This window comes from Theobroma cacao, chromosome 5, assembly GCF_000208745.1.
Source record: "Theobroma cacao cultivar B97-61/B2 chromosome 5, Criollo_cocoa_genome_V2, whole genome shotgun sequence".
Lineage (NCBI taxonomy): Eukaryota > Viridiplantae > Streptophyta > Magnoliopsida > Malvales > Malvaceae > Theobroma > Theobroma cacao.
This window is the reverse complement of record NC_030854.1, coordinates 25,841,025-25,847,024: the sequence shown is the minus strand read 5'-3', so window position 1 is coordinate 25,847,024 and position 6,000 is coordinate 25,841,025. Positions and strand designations below refer to the sequence as shown.

The window sequence follows — 6,000 nt, the reverse complement described above, 5'->3', positions numbered from 1 at the left end:
CTTGATTAATCCAGTCCTTTGCCACCGTGGCATCCAACTCACCCGTGAAAGATACACAACCCAATTGCCTAGCCTTCTTCAGCTTCTTGGAAATGGATACATCCTGTACTGGTGGTGGAACTAAAGGAGTAGTTGGAGGCACTACAGGTGGAACTTGACTAGTCTGAGCTTGACCAGCCATTGCTGCAAAGAAAGCTGCCAATGCTTGTGCTACCTCAGTAGGCATGGCGGGAATACCCGTAGGTGGCTGAGGAGATGGAGGATGTGGAGGACTATCGGCCTGCTCAGCAGCAGGTGCTGCCCGAAGGGTAGATGCAGCTGATTCCTCCTCTATTGTATTTGGCTGATGACGTTGGGAACGACCTCTTCCCCTCCCAAGCGATCTAGTGAGAGGTGGGCGTCTGCGTCGAGGAGGCATTGTGATCTATAAAAAATACGAGCAAGTTTAGGTAACCTTAGGTTCTATATGCAGATGCATGCATTCTATTCAACCTAACCTAACTTAACTTAATCTGGGGCCACACTGATATTGTAAATTTTTAAAACAACTTTAAAACTAAAAACTTTGATCTTTAAAACCAAAAGCTCTGATACCAATCGAATTGTCACGACCCGATACTCCCCTCGAGCTAGTGACAACAGCCGCGGTGTCCCGGTAGACACTTATTGCCCGGAATGTCAACCCGAAATCCCGCAAGGCTTTACTATCAGTTTCTCTGTTCCCTTGTGAGCAACCATTGTCAAATATCGTGTTCTAAAAGATTTTAAGCTGTTTCCAACTTTAAACAAATAAAATATTAATTTTTCGTCTCACAGGGTAATTTGGTCATTTTTCTAAAAAATTTTGAAACTGGCTAAAACGTAATATACAAGTACAAAACACACAATTCATATTCAAAATGGGTTTAAAAGTCTAAAATCTTCATTTAAAACAAAATTATGGTTATTTGAATATAATAAGAAAATAAAAGAAATATTAAGTAAAATATTCTATTTTCTTATAAAACAATATTTATAGAGTTATACGTGAATAATTTTTATAGCGTAAAAGCTAAATAAATTTATACATACTTAAATACAGTAAGCCAAAATATTTAATTTAATTTACAATAACAAGAGTGCCCCCGAATAAACAAAAGTAAAGAGGACTGTGAACCTACGGTTTGGAAAATGCAGATCCCACTGTAGTCCTCGATGAGATCAGCTATCTACAGTCTATACTGAACCTGAAATGGGTGGAAAGGAGGGTGGTGAGATTATAAAATCCCAATGAGTAAACAAACATCATCATAAACATCTAGAGTTGAGTACATGGAGACAATAAAGTAAATCATCATAAACTGGGTTATACAATTAGAACACATCTCGTTCAAAATACGTAAAAAGGCTTATGAATCTCATAAAAATCTAGGCTTGTGCCATAAATCCATTCTCGGGGACACCTTGGCCGAGGCATCCTACCGAGACCGCCAAGGCTATTAAAATTCACATTTCACATAAATCATGTTTTTGTTTTGAAAACATAGCCGTTCCTTGGCGTTGGCTGAGTTCCCCCTCACGTGGTGGTTTAGCGTGAAGTGAACCCTAAACTTTACCCCAGGAGATACCCTACGCGCCTCTCCGTTCGAGGTAAGAATATAATGGGGTTTACCGTGCCCCTCTAAAAGGCTGGTCCACAGAAACCCCCTACTGCAGTGATTAATTAATATATAATCCACCATATAATAAAACTCAATAACATGATATGGCAATTTTGTAATTCGTAGTTTTTCAAGGTAACCAAACAATTCGCATTTCAATACAATTGCCAACTAGCCAATCATGCTCGATTTATCATAAGCCAGTTAATTTAAACAATCAAATTGCCACAATTAACAGTCTCCGTGTACTCTATTTTTCAAAATCACTATTAATTTCAAAACAATTTATAATTTAATTTCATTGAAACTCATTTATTCATAAAACATGAAAATTTATCTTTTTAAATTCCTTTTTCCATAGAATTCATGAAAGCATCTAAAAACCACCCTAGATAATTAAAATGACAGTAAGTTTACTCACAATGTCTAGAATGCAGACTTTCGAAGCACTCTGTCTACTGGTCCTCGGATGCAATTTCCTTGCCTTTATCGGAGGACTCACCACCTTGACACAGTACAAAATCGAGAGTTTCACCAAGTTGGTACTAAATCAAAATTAAACTAATTTAGACTACCAATGCATGATATGGAATGCAAAAATGCACTGGTAACTATCTAAACCCGGTATTGGCCTAATTCGTCTTATCACCCGATTAAATTCCTAACGGGTCCGTTTAAACTCCAATTTAATTCTTTTCAGTTTCTATACCTCAATTGCACCCAAATTAACTTAATGTCCCTCAGTGTGGTGCAAATTATCAGTCCCAACAGCAAATTACGAAAATACCCCTAGTGGGTAAAAATTCGTATTTTTGCTCCGAAAATTCCCATTATTTTTCTAGGCTCATAATTCATCATTCCTTAACCAATTCTCCTAGAATAAAATCAAACTCATCCTCACTCACTACATGGTAAATTCAGCCATTAATGGTTGGGGGAGAAAATAAATTCTTTTCTTGTTGTTTTGTTTCTAAATATGCTAAACTAACTAAAAACACTAACATAAATTAAAATCAAATAAATCCAACAACTTTCTCTCTCCTAACCCATTTTTTCAGAATTGAATTCATCATGAAAACATGTAATTTAATCATGGAAAATAAAGAGAAATGCTTGGGAATAAGAAAACTCAAGCTTAATAGAAAAAATCTCACCTTTTTCACTTAATTTCCTTGAAAATTCACACTTTTTCTTTGATTTTCTCTCTCTAGGGTTTTGTTTTTTTTTTCTCTCTCTTCTTGCTGGTTTGGCCGGCCATGGGGTGGAAGATGGGCTGATTTTGTGCCTTTTAAAAAGGAAAATAATAAATTAATAAAGGCATGACACATGGCATCATGTCATTGGCCCGTTTTTAAAATTTTAAAAATTTAAACATTTTATCTCCACCACATGTTTAGTCAAGGGTCAAAGATGAAGACAAAGGAAGACCATGTGCTGGAAAAAATATCCTGGTGGTGGAAAATTACAATTTTGCCCCTGAGGTGGCAAAATTACCATTTTACCCCTATACTCCAAATTATACCGAAATTAAAATTTTTCACTTCTAAACCTCAAATCATACTTCAATAAGTCAAATTATACTCCAATAAGTCAAATGGGGCCAAAAAATTCTTTTCTAAAATTCTCATTTTGTCCCCAAGTGACAAATGATCATTTTACCCCTAGTTAGTGAAAATTTCGATTTGACTCCAAATTGATACTCAAACTCCAAATTACCATTTTAAGTCATCCATTAACTGTGAAACTCTTAATCTCACCTTAAAATTCCTATTTGATCTAGTTCGAGGATTAAATTAACTTTGTTGTACCTCTAGGTACAATACCGACTTTTGTAAATTTTTCAGGACTCTCCTAGCATGCAATCATGCTATCATCACATGTATGTCATGAATAGTATTTTATAAGGTCGAGCTTTACATAATATGATATTACCTGGCCTGTCAAGGCAAATCAAGACAGTTTATATATTCCACACAAACACAAATCCAGCCATTCTTGCTATCACATTGTCATAAGCCATCAATTCAAACCATATGTCATAACATATATATAACACAAGTATACAATCTCCACTTACTCAATTTTCAAAACCAGTATTCAATTTCAAAACAAGTTATAAATCTCATTTCGTTTAACCAACATTTTTCACTTTTAAAACATAATAATTTACCATTTAAAACTCATCATTCGTTAAAATCATAAAAACGAGTATAAACTACTTTAGATAGTTAAAATGATCGTCTGATTACTCACCTTAACGGGAGTATGGAGTACTCCTATTCTTGGTTCTCGGGTACGATATCCTTACTCTTACCAGGGGGCTCACCACCTATACCTAGTACACAATAAGTAATTTAACACATATGTGCCAAACTGTTATAAAACTATTTCAAGCTCTACATGAATGCATGACATTGAATGAGAATTGTCCAAATAATCACTTAAAGACGGTGTTCTACGTGAGTTCAATTGTGATCAAAATGAATTTGTATTCGACCTAATTCGAATTATACACCATTTATTTAACCAAAACATCCGATTCAACTCCAAATAGATTCATTACACTCCCAATAATCTAATACACCAAAGCATTACAATGAACTTGATTTTTGACTAACTTCACCATTTTTCGAAATTCATTCCGATTCCGAACTAACATACTAATCAATGTCTACACAGTCTCGTAAATCCATATATATCATTAGGAATCAAATCCAAGTCCATTTACTATGATTTTCTCATTTTCCATCAAGCCATTTTCTAAAGGAACTATATTTTTCCAATAACCGGTTTCGATATCCAACACCATAATTCATCAATTCCTAGCTAAATAATATGAAATACAACCAAATCGATCATCAACATGTCCTATAGAAAATTTGGCCAAATGAAGATGGTTGAAGAACATGTGATTTTCTTGCTTGCTTTTCCTTTCAAACATCACAAAATGACTAAAAACACTAGGATATTATGAAATCTAGCAAAATTCATCACCAAAACTTCTCTCTCTAGATTTGGCCAGCAAAGGTTCCCTCTTGAAAACTTGAATTTCAACCATAGAGAATGAAAAAGAATGCATGGGAAAGGTAGATCACAAGCTAAAATTAAAAAATCTTACCTTTACTTGCTTGATTCCTTAAAATCCAACAATTTCTATTGAATTTTTCCTTCCTAGGGTTTGTTCTTCTCTTTTTCTCTTTGTTCCCTTGCTTGGCTGGCCATAAGAGTGATTTGGGAGAAGTGTGTGCTGGTTTTTTAAAGGGAATTATAAAAGGATTAAAATTTACCACGTGTCACCATGTAATTGGTCCAAGATTAAAAACTTAACCATTAAGCAATTTCTCGCCACCACATGTAATCCCATAATTATCCAAAGTATAAAGTGATAATAGGTGAAATTCATGGGCTTGACAAGTGTCATGGTGGTGTGAAATTTCAATTACGTCCTCATGGACACGTGAAATGACCGTTTTGCCCTTATACTCGAAAAATGTTGAAATTGAAATTTTTCACTCCAAAATTTCAAATTATGCTCCAAATAGTCAAACTTGGCCAAAAATCTCGTCCAACATTCCAATTTTGCCTTTGGATGGCAAAATAACCATTTTTCCCTTACGTTATAAAAATTCCCAATTGAACTCCAAATAAATTCTCGAACTCCGAATAACCATTTTAAAACATTCTAAGGTTTGATAACTCTCAAATACATCCTAAAATTTCTATTTGGACTAATTCGAGGCTTAATCGACTTAATTGTACCACTAGGTACGATATTGACGTTTTAAAAATTTTTCGAGGCATCCAAGTTTGCAGACATGCTATCAAGCACATGAATGACATGGCAAGTATATAATAGAGCTGGGCTTGACACTATCAGTAAAACCAGTCAATATGAAATCTGATATTTTTTAGTACCAAATTCCAAACTCGATTGTCCCTGCAACATATCTCACTATTCTCTTGGTAGCCCCAAGATGATGCTTGGTTGGATTTTGCATAAATCTAGATACAACAGTAACAGAAAATGCAATGTCTAGCCTTGTATAAGATAAATAGTTCAAGCCACCAATAAGACTTCTAAATTACCTTGAATTAGCCATTTCAGTACCATCGTCAAGATTTAACTTTTCATTCACATTCATGGGTGTGGCTACCACTTTGCAATTCACCATATTGAATTTTTTTGAAAGATCCATTGCATATTTTCTTTTTGAAATAAAGATTCCATCATCAACTTGTTTCAACTGAAGACCAAGAAAATAATGCAATAAACCCAAATTTGACATTTTAAACCTCTTCATCATGCAAGATTTAAATTCACCAATAATAGACTTAGATGATCTTATATTAATCATATCAT

At 34.6% G+C, this 6,000-nt stretch overlaps 1 long non-coding RNA gene across 1 annotated transcript; it reads right to left on the bottom strand.

The window, feature by feature from the left end:
* Nucleotides 2,105-4,795, bottom strand: LOC108661891. The gene is made up of 3 exons (XR_001927788.1): nt 4,759-4,795; nt 3,894-3,975; nt 2,105-2,145 (listed from the first exon to the last, which is right to left on the bottom strand). It is a non-coding gene; the product is annotated as an uncharacterized LOC108661891 (long non-coding RNA).